The sequence below is a fragment of the Astatotilapia calliptera genome, chromosome 7 (genome assembly GCF_900246225.1).
Source record: "Astatotilapia calliptera chromosome 7, fAstCal1.2, whole genome shotgun sequence".
Classification (NCBI taxonomy): Eukaryota; Metazoa; Chordata; class Actinopteri; order Cichliformes; family Cichlidae; genus Astatotilapia; species Astatotilapia calliptera.
In genome coordinates, this window is record NC_039308.1 from 11,862,009 (window position 1) to 11,876,913 (window position 14,905).

Here is a 14,905-nt window from a genome sequence, read left to right on the forward strand (position 1 = left end):
TACAAGCTCGTGTCAAAAAACAGCAACATGTGCAGTCTGCAAAGCAATGACATAACAGCAAATGTGTCTTTTATATACAGCCTATGGTACAAAAAAGCATTTACTGACCATAGCAAACAGCTGTAAATGAAGATGTATGCAACTGTAACCATGCATATACCAAACTATTGTAAAACTGTGCCAAACAAACAACCTTGATTAAATTTCAGAACCAGCTTTTCTGACGGGAACTTTGTGATCAAACAGTAAGTAACCTAACCAGACCCTTTCCTTGTAAGTGCAGCATGCACATTTCAACCTCATGTCCAGCACTGTGTGAAACCTCGTATATTTGATGTGCATTATACCAATATTTAATAAATGGATTCATTTGCAACAGCAAATATAAACGAAGGAATGGTAAGAGACTTTTCTGCGGTAAAGACAAAAACAGTCAAAGAATCAGAAACGCATTTACATTATTACCATATTTGTGTTTTTGTATAACCCAACAGTTTACAGCACAGCAGGCTAATCTCTCTCATTTGTGTTTGGTACACATGATATCACATGCTCATCCACCACTGGACACCTAAACAAGGATACTCACCTGTACAGTAAATGACATAACAGATACAGTGTGTGATGCAGACCTAGACTTTTCAGAAAAATAAATCTGACCCCCAACCCCCAACCCATACCCCCAAGGCAGAAAAGGCAGCTTCACAGTTCATTTGTCAGTTTACAGATCACTAGCTGCTCTAAAAGACACAAAAGGCCTCAAACCCCAGACCTGGCACAGCAGGACACAGCACATGACTGCCTGTAGGTAGTGGAAATGTGTATGCTGAAAGATACATTCCCTAATATCATTGTGTGTTAAGTGTGTGCTTGTGTTAAAGACGCAGGCTATTCAAATAATATGGTCGTATATCTATTGGACACTATACTCAGAAACATATTTTTCCTGGAAGTCACAATTGGTGCTACATTTAACATTTTAGGGTATTTCTTTCAAACATCAACTTCTATATCAGTGTAGCTGTTATAGTGTGTGTGTGTGTGTGTGTGTGTGTGTGTGTGTGTGTGTGTGTGTGTGTGTGTGTGTGTGTGTGTGTGTGTATTTTATTGGGAACTGTGCAAAAATTATGCTAATAAAGTCTGGGCAATTAACTGATGAACCAGTTCATGGCCAGGTGAGGCCAATTTCCCTGATAATCCATGACAAACTAATCTGATTAAAGATCTGGAGTGGATTATGTGTCCCTTGGTTTGGACTCAGTGTCTTCAGTTTTGTGGGGTTTTGATTTATTTATGGATTTATGTGATTATTTCTTTAGTTCATCTTTACCTTGTCAAGGTGTTTAGCATTTTTCCCATGTGCCTTCTAGTTTAGTTATATATAGTTCTTAGTTCCATCTTTAATTTAGTCAGTTCCCTTTTATGTACATGGGCCTGTATTTAGTTAGTCTTGTCTTTTTGTCTATTCCCTGTCAGTCTGTGTCCTGTTCCCATCTTTGGATTTCTGTTTTCCTGTGTCTGTCTGGTTACTGTGTCCTGTTCCTCCAGTTTGTCGTGTCTCAGTGTTTGTTTACCTTTTTGTTCCAGTGTCAATTTATATGTCTTAGTCTGAGTCTTTGTGTCCGTGTATTAGTTCCTGTTTTATGTTGACAGTCCCTTGTCTCATGTGCATCATGTTCAGATTTGCTTCCCATGCCTCATTAGTCATATTCTGCTCAGACATGTTGAGATGAACCTCTTTGGAGAACATTGTGAAGTTAAATCAGCTTTTACAGTACTATGCAAACATTAAAGGCAATACAATAAAATTGAGAAAATTAAATAAATACTTCAATCTATCAACAAAAGTAATTTAAGGTGCAGTAATAATAAACATAAGTCAAATCAATATTTGCCCAGTACCCTTTCTCCTAGATATGCTTGCACGCAGTTTTCAGAGTTTTTGGGAAATAGGCTATTTTTGCTCGGAGTTTAGAGGTTGGAATGCATCCACTACATCAACTGGCATTGTTACAAGTAACAGAACTTTCTCTGATTAAAACAACAAAGGGTGTTGTGAAAGCCTTACAGGTTGAGACTGAAGAAGTCACTTGGATGATTGACGAAACGTTTCTCTCACTGAAAACACTACATCCAGATGAACAGAATCAACTTTTCGGGTATTACAGGCTGACATTTGTATTTTTACCTATCTTTGTATTCTATGTTATGGTAATACTTTTTCAAATGCTGGAAAATAGTTTTCCTGTAATGGTCAGTAGGGGTCACCTACATAAAAGTTTCCATATCCAAACTGTTACAATAACATTTTTATTTTATTCTGACATCTAACTGCTATTCCAGCAATATGTGCCTTTCTTCTCTTGCTCCTACAAATATCAGTTTTGTACCACAGTTGGTGAACCCCGATTGGCTGATTGTGCAGAAAAAGACCTATCCCAGACGCAATATATTTAGCTTAACATGCTCAACAGTTAATTATTCTTATTTATATCACTCTAAAGGGCATATCCTGCTGTCTGCCCTGTTTTTTCATTTACTGTTTCTATTAGTACAACTACATCCAAGCACCCTGCCTGGATGTATAGTTTTCCTGATTGCATGTATTCAATAGAGCCTTTTTCAACCTCCAGTCCTCCATGTCCATCACAGCCTCCCCTCAACCTTTCATCCACTGATTCCTTCATCTTTTCCCGCTGGTGCCTTTTTCGGCCCTCTGCTCTTTGTTTTCTCTCCGAGACATTCAGGTGGGCTGGACCTTGGCAAGCCACAGCCTGCTCTTTGGAGGTTTGTCTGTGGAGCAGAGATAAGGTTTAGGGTCAAAACTAATTTAGAGTAATAACAGAGTCTATCTCTGGAAAAGAGTGACTGCGTGTATATGTGTTTTTTTAAAGCCAGCAGGTACATGTACATATACAGTATTGTATATCTGCTATATGTTCACTACATTTATGAGGTTTTTTAAATCACAAAAACATCAAGACCAGCCAATGTATTTATGCTACTATCAAGTGTTGTGTATGTAGCAAACCCTGAGGTATCGTATTTATCTTTGCCACAGAGCTCTATTGTCCAGTGTTGTTTGTTTGAGTTTAAGCTGACATCACTGTGCCACATCACTAGAGCGGTGAAAATGAATTTATACACTGCTGAAAATAGTCCCCATTAAATCAACCTGCAGCTGCTTGAATAATGTGCTCGAATCCACATTGTTCATATGTTTCTGAAAATTACTGAACTAGAGATTCAAGGTTTTCAGACAGATTAGCATACTGTTTGTTTTTACTTCTTTTTGGTCTTTTCATTGATTGTTGTCTGTTCAAGATCTCACTGATGCTCCATTTCTGATACTATATATTTTATTTTATATCAGTTCCTACCTTATAATATTCCCAAAGTAAAAACGAGAAAACTTTACACTTGATACATTAAACAATTACAGTAGGCAACATCCACTTTTAAAAAAAAGCATATTTTTACTTTAATAAACATTTTCAGGGATTTTCACTCCTAACCGACAGTTCAAATAAAATAACATTTTTAAATTTTGCTTTCCATATATAAAATGTAAAATATTTTCCAACTCTGAGCTATGATGGATCAACAACAAAAATAAAAATTGGTTTTTGATCCTGTGCACAATAGAACAATATATGTACTCAAAGTGTAAACTTCACCATTTTAGGAAAAATATTGTAATATTTTAATAATACTAAGTTAAGGGGCTATACCTCTGTTTGTTTTGCAGGATGTTGCACAAAAAACAAACAAAAAAACCCATAACATTACATCATGTACCGATCCAATATCAGAATTTTAAAAATGAGGACTTCCATGTAAACTTTAAATTTCCAGCATTTCTCTCAACTTAACAAATATTTGCTGATATTTGTTAAGTTGAGAGAAATGCTGAATTTGATATTACCTGCCATTAAAAAAACTTTACTGTCTCTATCCTTGCTCCTCATCTGTAGCTAGCTAGATCCTGAAGTACAGCGACCACAGCTTATGGACATCTGTACTTGTTTCAGTGTTCTGGCCAAAAAAAAACCCTCCCCCAAAAAACAACCAGCACACTTTAACCGCTGACTATGGGGCAATAGTCAGAATCACAATAACCCATGGTGATTGTTGCACCAATAACATTGTCTTTTATGTGTTAATGTTTAGTCTCAAATCAGTTTAATGTTTGAAGGTGTGAAGTGATGTAAATAGCTTCCCTCAAATGTCTTAAACTGAAAGTAACAAGCCTGTTTTGAACATGTAAGGTGTACAGATATCTGTTTAAAAATGTAGGGAGCAAAACTAAAGTACAGATACTTGAAAATTCTACTTAAGTACAGTACACCTCTTGAACTAATGCACCCCATACCATGAGAGAGGGAGGTTTTTAAACTGAGCACTGATAATAAGCTGCATGGTCGTAGATGTCTACTGTGAACAACAATCATTGAACAGATAACCAACTGTCAGCCATCTACAATGCAGTTTTGAGATCCCTTCCTGGCGCTTCAACCCCAACTCGTCATTTCAGCTGAAACCTCTGGTGGTCATGACCCATGCCTTTTTTCACAACTTGATTTATGTGATGAGGCGCATGATCATTAGTGGGTCAATGACCACTCCAGTCGCTTTCTTTCCAAGCTCCTTTGAATACAATGACATCGATGACTTTGAACCTACACAGAAACAAGCTGGGCAGTTTTTGTCTCTTCAGTCCTGAGAATGTGGCGTCTTTTCAGAATCGGAATACTTTATTTGGTCACTACGTGGTCATAGTTGCTCCAAGACAGTAAGAACTAAATCATCAGAAAATTTCTGAAGATGGCAGGTCTCTGTGCAGTGGCTGAAGTCTGTGGTGTAGAAAGACTTTTAAAAATTCTAACAGTTCTAACAATCTATTTAAATTGAGCTTTGGCTCAGAGAAGATGGATCATGTTCTCACATGAAGCTTCTACTTGACATGATATAGTTCTAACCTGTGTTTGTGAATCTGACAGCAAACTGTTTCGATAGAAAGTCATTTCTGGAACTGTTTCTGAGCACATGAAGTAATTTACATGACAGAATTATGCCTGTTTTTTATGCAGTGCTGCCCGAAGCCCTGAAGCTCATGAGTATCCAGTATTGATTTTCAGCCTTACCACATACATGGAGAGGTTTCTCCAGATTTTTGAACTCTTTTGATGATATTGTCTATACAATTTTATATGTCCAATACTTTTTGAAAATTTCCCCCAGGCTTCTTCAAGTCCATTTCCCAGTGGAGCTGAGGAGTCGCCATCATCATGTCCCACTCACTTGTCTCTTCAAGCTAGTTAATTCCTGGAAATTCCTCCACTCCACTACCTTCAGGCCACAAAGAAACCTGTTAACCCCTCCTGGGCCAGATTACCTTCCATTCGCAAGTAAGCCTGACATACTCTTACTCACCATTTGGACCCACAAGTTCTTTTCCCTCTGGATCTAACTCTCATCTCCTCTCTCTTAGTGGATCACCCTCCTGAGTCTCAGTTTCTGCCCCGACACCCAGCCACTTCCCTCCAGAGTCTCTCAGTCTCTCTTTTGTGAATCGAAAGTCTCAGCTCAGTTGTGTGTGAGAGTCCACTCTTTTATCAGTCAGCACCATCCTAACGTTGTTGACGTGTTGCTGCCATCAAATTCAAAATGAAGTAATAATTCCCATGAAACAGTAAGATGTCACAGTTTAAACATTTGATATGTTTTCTATGTTCTATTATGAATAAAATATGGGTTTATTTACATTATTTACCTCAAGTTTTTTGATAGTCGGTTGTTCATACTGTATGTACTGTATATGGAAATATTATCATTATTATCACGGGGGTCATGGGATCATGGGATGATCGTGGCTCAAGAGTTGGGAGTTCGCCTTGTAATCGGAAGGTTGCCGGTTCGAGCCCCGGCTTGGACAGTCTCGGTCGTTGTGTCCTTGGGCAAGACACTTCACCCGTTGCCTACTGGTGGTGGTCAGAGGGCCCGGTGGCGCCAGTGTCCGGCAGCCTCGCCTCTGTCAGTGCGCCCCAGGGCAGCTGTGGCTACAATGTAGCTGCCATCACCAGTGTGTGAATGTGTGTGTGAATGGGTGGATGACTGGATATGTAAAGCGCTTTGGGGTCCTTAGGGACTAGTAAAGCGCTATATAAATACAGGCCATTTACCATTTACCATCACACTGTTCTGGGATGGTGTAAGGTTAAGCAAAGACAGATTTATTGATTCAAAAATAAAAATACCTTACCTGATGTAGGGCATATTCATGCCCCCATCCACCATATTTCACTTTCATGTCACTGATCTAGCTCACAGCTTCACACCGAGTGTCCAACTTTAGGAGCACTGAGGAGGAAGCAATCTTGTCTTTTGTCTTCCTCCTGTCACCTTTGTCTTTGTCCCTGGGGACAAAGACAAGCTGACACCAAAGCCTTGTTTCATCCCTGCTCCTCAAGCTGCAGATGACACTTCACTCAAGTAGAGAATGTGAAGTGAGGGAGCAGGTATGATGTACATGTATTTCATCTGGAGGCAGAGAATGGGGCTCTGCAGAGATAGAAAGATGAAGGTTGGTCGTTGTGAGAACAAAAAACATTTCAAATCTCCACAAATTAGAACACTGTTCCTATGCTTAAATTTTCCCACTGGCTAGTTTATAAATTATTCATGAGCCTTGGGCCAAAATCTAATAAAATGCAAGAATAGCATGAACGCATTAGGTCCCTTTAAACATTCAAAGACATTAAAAAGACAGTAACTAAACATAGTGAAACTGCATGTTATACCTACAATAAACTAGTTTCATAATGTCAGAATTTATTCTGTTTTGAAAACTGAAGCTGTACCGCAAAAGCACATCTTGTACATTATTAGTATTAGTGTTAGATGTATTAAAAAATATCATGTTTTTTTAAATAATGTACTAAAGTATTGCAATATCATTTTAGTTAACAGTACATACTGTATATAAAAGACGATGTAGCTACCATGATATCACTTACTGGTGGCTCAAGTGCTTATCAGTCCTTACTACTACTATTTTGTCATATTGTTTTTGGAGGTGGACAGCATTTGGATGAGAATTAAGCTGTTGCTTAATGCTAACAAGGATGAAAGTAGCATCCCTAGACAGGGTAGACCTTACAGATGCTGAATGCTAATGCTGAAAGTTGTAGAACGCACTTTTATTTGACCTTTGCTATATCCTAGATTATTTTAGCACACTAACTTACTGTTACTTGTAGAAAGCCAATGTTAGCTGTTGGCTAGAAAGTTTGCCTTACATGTTAAGGTACTATAATATTTTGTGCAGGGCTTTTTTAGAGCAATTGATAAATGAATTTTCACTAACTAATAAGTTTATGATGTCTAATTATATAGCATTAAATGTTTGTGTAAATTAAATGTTTTTCTTTCCTATTTCACCTTTCATTGATTTGCAGCTTCAATATTTGTGATCATTGTTTTTTAAAGAGAGCATCTAGTGGGCTACATAAATTAAATGTGGTTGGCAGCTATTTGTTATGTAAAGCATTCAAAATCCCCCCCCCCCCCCCCCCCACAACTACAAATGAAAAAATTAATTTTCCTTTAATTTAGTTTTTAAAATTGAATATGCTAGTAGCATGTTACTAGCATATTTTACAGCATGCTACTAGCATATATTACAGCATGCTACTAGCATATTTTACAGCATGCTACAGCATATTACAGCAATATTACAAATTGCCAAAGTGGCTTCTTGACTGGTTTAATACAAGGCCATACTGTCACAGTGGAAGAGTGATTCAAAGAGCATATGTAAAGGTCAGACTGTACCACTGCTGTAAATGGACATCTGCTAAAAAACATGCATAAAGGTGAATTTTGTTACTCAGAGCAACTCAAAAGGCTGCAGTTTGCATGAGAACTTGATGTGCACTCAAGAGGAAAATTACATTAACAGTTAATTACACAGTCAAACATGAGCACCAATCTTTAAACAGCCGACTAAGTTAGAGATAGCAGATAACAGTGTGGTAATGTACATTAATTAACTGCCCCTCACACTTTAATGCAGTTTAAAGGTAATAGATGTCCTCAGGTGAAACGTCTCTGCTTTAACAAAGGCATATAAATTAACTTTAATATATTAATTCATTTTGATTTTTTTTTCTTTATCGTAAAATTCACAAGAGGATTATATTACACTGATACATTGGGTGGTAAGGAATTAGAGCAGGAAGGTTGAACATTATCAAGAGGGGCAGTTTTTAAATTCATACCTCTTCTTTTCATGATGTAATGGGTTTGAAGGAAATATCTCTCAATTCTATTTAACTCTAGGCTTGTTAAGGAGGCGAACAAATGGAAACTATTAATCTTCTGACAATGTGGAAAGAACCACTTAGACATACACTCTGGAGATATTAATTAGTATTTAATTAATTAAATGCTAATTAATATCTCCATAAGTATCAATATAATCTCTCAGAAATTTTATATGCTAACCTCTGAGAACCTTTAAGGAAAGGGACAGACCAGTAATTCATTTCAGTTCAATATTATTTCTTTAGTGCCAAATCACAACAACTGTTACTTTAAGACATTTTATATTGCAAGATAAGACCCTGAAACGAGAGAAACAATCATACTCCATTTTGAAAGGAAGAAACTTTTGGCAGAACCAGGCTCAGGGAGGGGCAGCCTTCCACCACAGCTAAAGGGAACAGAGGGAGAGGGGTTATGGTAGTGAGGGAATAAGGAAAGCCAGGGGACTGTGCATATCAGGAAACGAACGCGGTCTAGAGGAAGGAAGAGAGGAAAAGTAGTCCAGGCAGCATTTTCCAGTAATCACTGCAAAGACGTTTTAAACTAGTGAGAGGGAACCTCAGAGTCTGAATGCTTACTTGGAAGTCCAGGGTTATTCAGTCACAGGGGGATGTTGAAACTGCCACGTCTGGGTTTGTGAGGGAGAAGGAGCTGACAGAGGGTGAACAGGCAGCTGAGTAGCAGTGAAGGTTTGAGAAGGAAGTGCTGCAGAGGAAACTGTTGGGTGAGTATCCAATCCAGGTATGATGAGAGGTCACCAGTGTTCTATGGAGGAAGGCGAGCTGAGCGGGCTCCAACTATTCGCATGACCAACAGTGGTATACACTGGAGACAAGGAACAAAGCCGTTGGTTCATGAAGGAAATTTTCACAAAAGGATAACCTAACAGACTGACACGTTTACAACACAGAGTTAGCTGATAATCTGGTAAGGTTTGAGCGGCCAAGCTGGTCCATTTGTACTGAAGCTGATTAGAGTGACAAGACACAGATGGTCCAGCCAGGGAGAGGAAAAGGTTCAACTCAGTTAAACTTGGATTGTGACATGCGTGAGTACTTCTCACCAGCCCACTTGTGCTGTGCTTTGTTTTGTGCTAAGAGGAAAATAAGGTAAAATGAGATCTTTAAGGTATAATGAGGCTTGATTATGTATTCAATTATGATTTTAACAAGGAGGCAATGAAAAGATGCAAATATGGAAGAAATATCATCTGTCTTTCAAGTTCCAGTTAATCCTCTTGCTACAGTGTTCTAGATCAAGGGAAGTTTTTTCAGGGAAGTGTTAGAGTAAAAGTAACTTCAGTTTTGTCTGAATTTAGAAGTAGGAAATTATATGCCATTTACGTCTTTATGTCTTTAAGACATCCATGTAGTTTAACACACATCTATCTAGCTGAGACTTTCGATTCACATCTATGTAACACTGAAAATGTATGGAGTGTCTTCTGATAATATTATCTACTGGAAACATGTAATATTAGTCCAAGTGTAACCGGTGTGATTCTGCGTTGTGTCTGATAAAAAAGGTAAAAGAAAGAAAGGCCTCCAAGTAAATAATTTGCCCACTCCAGCTCCTCTCCCACAGGGGAATTGTAGAAAAGGCTGGCATTTATTTTTACATTAAACATAAAGTATGGATTTACACGTAACATATTTGACATAAGATAAAACAAAAACAACAACACAAAATCTGACATACCTGATAAAAAAGGTAAAAGAAAGAAAGGCCTCCAAGTAAATAATTTGCCCACTCCAGCTCCTACGACCAAATACAAACAGTGGGGAAGAGGGTTAGCTCAACCCACCACAACTTCCAAGCTAGCAAGAAGTATATATTCATTTATGGCGCCTAAAACCCATTTATGATACACATACTACACACTTGTAACATCTAACAAAAAACAGGCTTAATAATGACAATAATTGAACTAAAATCACAATCAGAAACATCCAGGTGGCTAAATATGTATTATATGAGCGTTTTACAGTGTTGGGAAAGAAATTACACCAACCTCTCCCACAGGGGAATTGTAGAAAAGGGGAGAGGCAAAAGGGGTACACTGTATTTATAGGGTTGCACCAAAGAAGAAGAAGAAAAGAATGAGGAGGGGCTCTAACTGATAATGAACATAACTACAGGCTTGGAGGTCCTAAAAGTCAGGTATAAAAGGAACAGTTTGGGGGTTTAGAACAAATTTTGTGTAATTATAACATAACATGTGATTTATGACCCTGTTACACAGGCACATAATCCTGTGGAACTCTGTGACTAGCTTTTGTGTGATAAGAAAACCGATTTAAATGCACAAACTGGAATCTGATACACATGATTCAAACCACTGCAGCGGAATTCCTTTAATACCATTTACTACAGACAAACCATGTAATGTCTGTAGCAAAATATTGTGGACAGCAATATCGAATCTACACTAAGGTCAAGCACAGAGATGAGTCCACTGTCAGAGGCCTTAAAAAGATCATTCTTAACCTTCACTAGTGGTGTACAATGTACTCTAAATCCTGACTGAAAGTCTTTAAATAAACCTTTTCTCTGAAAATGATCAACACATGCTAACACCCAACAAGCTCATCAAATGTTTCTTACTTACATAGCCCCAGTAAATTTAATGTTAGGTGGGTTTTAGCAGAGAGGGTTTTTAGCCTCTATCTTTGTACCCCACAACTTTACCGTACTGTTAAACATAATGGACATGATGATGATTAACGCTTTTAATAATAGTGTAATAGTAATCTTGACTAAATTATTATTAAGTGAAGCGTGAATCTATTACTTATAGCTGATTTTGTGTAATTTTAACTCCAGAATATATTTTAATGATTCACTTACTATTTCACTATTTGATCAAATTAGCCTTTGTTTTTGTTTTTAACATAAATAGTATAAAACATGGAATTGTGCTTTTAAAAAATGAAGCCAGATTTGATGCTAGGCCAAAACAGCCTTAATATAAGCCACACAGACTGCCAATCAACAAGCAGAGAGGCATGCTCTGTTGCTAGGAGACTAGAGAGAATACTTGCCCAATGAGATTCTGATTGGTCAGTCATTACAGGCCACTTATATAACTGACACTGAGGTTTTTTGGTGAGAATGATACATTTTTGAATCAAACATGTTATTAATTATGCAAAATAGGTTAAATTTTAAATGTCTAACAGGAGTAATGCTACAAATCACACAAATATATGTATACTGAAAAACCTGAGTAATTGCATCAATTATGTCTGTGTAACACCAGCTTGTCTCTTACTGTGCGTCATTAAAAAGGATTTTTGTTGTGAAGAGCTGGCCTTTCAGGAAACACCTAATTGCTATTGGCTGTTACGTTTGCAGTGACATTTATGAAAACTTTATGGACAACAATCCCTCCAGCTTGTGACATTTTGGATTCCTTTTAAAGCAGTGAATATGGCAATTTCTGCTTTACGGGCCACAGGACTCAAAATGAAAATGACTTCAGCTCCCAGTTTCACTGGCACAGATCAGAGAGTGATGAGAGAAAAGAGATTGACGGTGTTTTCATCCTGTAAAAAAAGGTCATCAATGTGAAGCATAGATAGAGACAAAGGGTCTTGTTGGGTTTTTCACAAGTTGTTGAACTGCAGGTAATTGAATTGATTAAGTAGATGTTAAACTCAACATGTAACTGTTACATGTGATAGTGTGGTGCCTTTGGACTGGTGTTTGATTTGGATGTATGAAAAAAAAAAATCACTTTCAAGGGATTCCCACCTACTGCTCTTTGTGGATTTATGCAATTAATTATCTTGGCTGAATTTCATTTCGTACTCTAATAATATACTGTATACTGTCTTTAGAGTAGACTGTATACAGTTGGTATAAAGGCGGAACTCAGTAAATTGATCTAAGCATCATCATCTTAAATGCTAATTAGTTTATTACACTTGACACAACCCAGCACGGACCATAAGCACCACATCCACTGTGCACCAGGCCAACACAGTCCTTCGCCACAGTACTGCAAGCTAACCTGTTTATCCTGCACGAAACTGCAGAGTATTTTCATACAACATTTGAATAACACAGTTAGTTGATATACTTAACTTGTTTTGCAGGATGTTTCACAATATAAAAACACATAATTTATCTAATTAATTTATTAAATAAATATGCAGTTTGTCAATGAGCAGTCGTTACCTTTAAATGCATCTTCTCTTTTTCTTCTCCTGTCCTGTCTTTCTTACATCTTTCACACTCTTTTCTCTTCCTGGAAATACAGCAGCTGGACCTTTAGCTAACAAAACACTGCGTGACAAACTGTACACAAATAGTTTTTGTGTTTGCTGATATTTGTTTAGCTGATAAAATTGCATTTGAAATAACCTGACAGCTAAAAAATGTCACTTCATTTATCCTCACCCCTCTTCTGTAGTGCTAGCTAAATGCCAAAGTATCTTGGCCATAACTTACAGACACATGTACACATTCCTCCCCACTTTAGTCCCTGGGAATATTTGACACAGCTGAACCAAAGGTAACAAGCCAGTATTGAAAATTTAAGACAGAAAGTGCAGATATTTGTGTAAAAATATAGGGAGTAAAAGTACAAAATTGTCAGAAAAAGAAATACTCAAGTATAGATACCTGAAAGTTCTACTTGAGTAGAAGGTCTATCTAATAGGCCACCTTGGACTGGGATAGTTACAGTTCAACGAGAGGAGAGCAGGGGATAAAAGTCATAAAATATGGTAAAAATTCTAGATTTTGTGTTGTGTTGTGTGTTAGAGGGCGAAGCTGTGAGCAGACAGTGAGGCAGTGTTTTATAGACACTCTTACAAACCAATCTGGGGATATTTAATCAGGGAAATGTTTTAAAATTATTATGGGTCCACATACACAAATCATATTGATAGAATTCATAAAAACAGTTTTATTACAATAGGTAATGAAAATGGGCATTCATTTGCTTTTTTTCCCCTTTTGAATTCTTAATAGCTGATGATATTTTGTGCTGAATTTGGACAGTGTAATGGTTTCATAGGAAAAACATTGCAAACTTAGGACACAGAAGGCAGAGAAAGACTCCAAAATCACTGTCTTGCCACATTTTCATTTCTCAAGTTGATACTGTTCATGTGGACGTAGCATTTTCAGTGGGGGGAAAAGATATATCATCCATCCAGGTGACTTCTTCAGTCTCAGCTGACTGCAGGTGTATGTGGTTAAATGCCAAGAGGACTGCAGTGAATTACACATCTTGAAATTCAGTCAGCCTCTGGTTAGGCAGATGACACAACACAGAAGAGCTACCTCGTCAGACCGCGACTCCGAAGCCTATTTACACCTATAATCCAGTGGTCACTCTTACAATGATGAGGAATTTACACATCCTGAAAAGAAAGGAAAGCTGGTTTAAACCTTTATCATTTACGTGAAGAGGGAGTGATCATCTCTGAACAGAGGAAGGGGCCTTAGAGTACATATTTCACTATTGTAGCCATTCCCCAGCTCTCTGTGAAGGTTATTGTATTCATGGCCACTGATTAATGATCATAGCCATTGTTAGTCAGTGGTGCTCATTTCAATTATTATGCAAATGCACTGTTTATAACGTTGGAGAAATTCTCTAATCCTGTCAGTCAAAAGCAAAATACAGAAACCCTTCCAAAAAAAATCACAAATGAGGAGTGAATTAACAAAATAGAGAAAGGTAATTTGACACAAAAGAAAAGACAAAGAAATCGCAAAGACTACTAACTAACACACTGTCTTGAAAGCTTGACAGATGAGAAAGGCAAGTCAGCATGGCAACTAACAAGAGTAAATGGGATTGTATAGGGTGAGAAGACAGATGATAACTCAAAAGAGGTGAAACTGACGAGGACGGGACAGACAGTTACAAAGTAGGGATCTTGGCAATGGCACTCTTGACAGGAAGATTTTTAGTCTTGTCATTTTCTTGGGTAAATAATAATGATATGGATCTTTAAACTAGAGGTTTACGTTGAAACGTTGAATTTGTTCAAAATCTTCATCACTCATCCAAGTGACTTCTTCAGTCTCAGCTGACTGCAGGTTCACCAGCCTTATTAAACTGCAATAATAATTTACTGTTCAGTTGTTCTGGCAACCTGCTTCAGTCATAATATTGTGAACAATAGAGATGACCTTTAATCTTTGCATCAAGGCAAGGAAAATGGGTGAAAATGAATGAATCATGAGAAGGTGTTGGACTTGTTGGCTTCATGCTTTCTACTATAGATGGACAACTTCATTCTCAACATTTAGAGCTACTGCAAGGTACCATACGTTGTTTAGTCTTTAGAATTTTGTGGCATGAATTTATCTCATCATTTTATATAGAAAAACTTTGATATGTTTGTCAATGGGGACAACGGCTCACATAAAATGGAGCATGAGGATATGTCATCACTAAAACATCGTTGTTTGTGTATGTGTTCATGTACATTTAGAGATGTCTACTCTGGTGTCAGACATTCCATCTAATTAAATTGGCATGACAGCCATGGCGCATTAAGCCAGCGGGACTCTATCTTAAAATATATGTTCCTGCAAAATAATGTAGTTAGTAAGCTAA

The 14,905-nt window shown here is 37.5% G+C and overlaps 1 long non-coding RNA gene across 1 annotated transcript; it reads left to right on the top strand.

Moving 5' to 3' along the window:
• Nucleotides 1–239: 239 nt before the first annotated feature.
• Nucleotides 240–10,164, top strand: LOC113027292 (uncharacterized). The gene is made up of 3 exons (XR_003273016.1): nt 240–249; nt 8,234–8,240; nt 10,112–10,164. It is a non-coding gene; the product is annotated as an uncharacterized LOC113027292 (long non-coding RNA).
• Nucleotides 10,165–14,905: the final 4,741 nt, after the last annotated feature.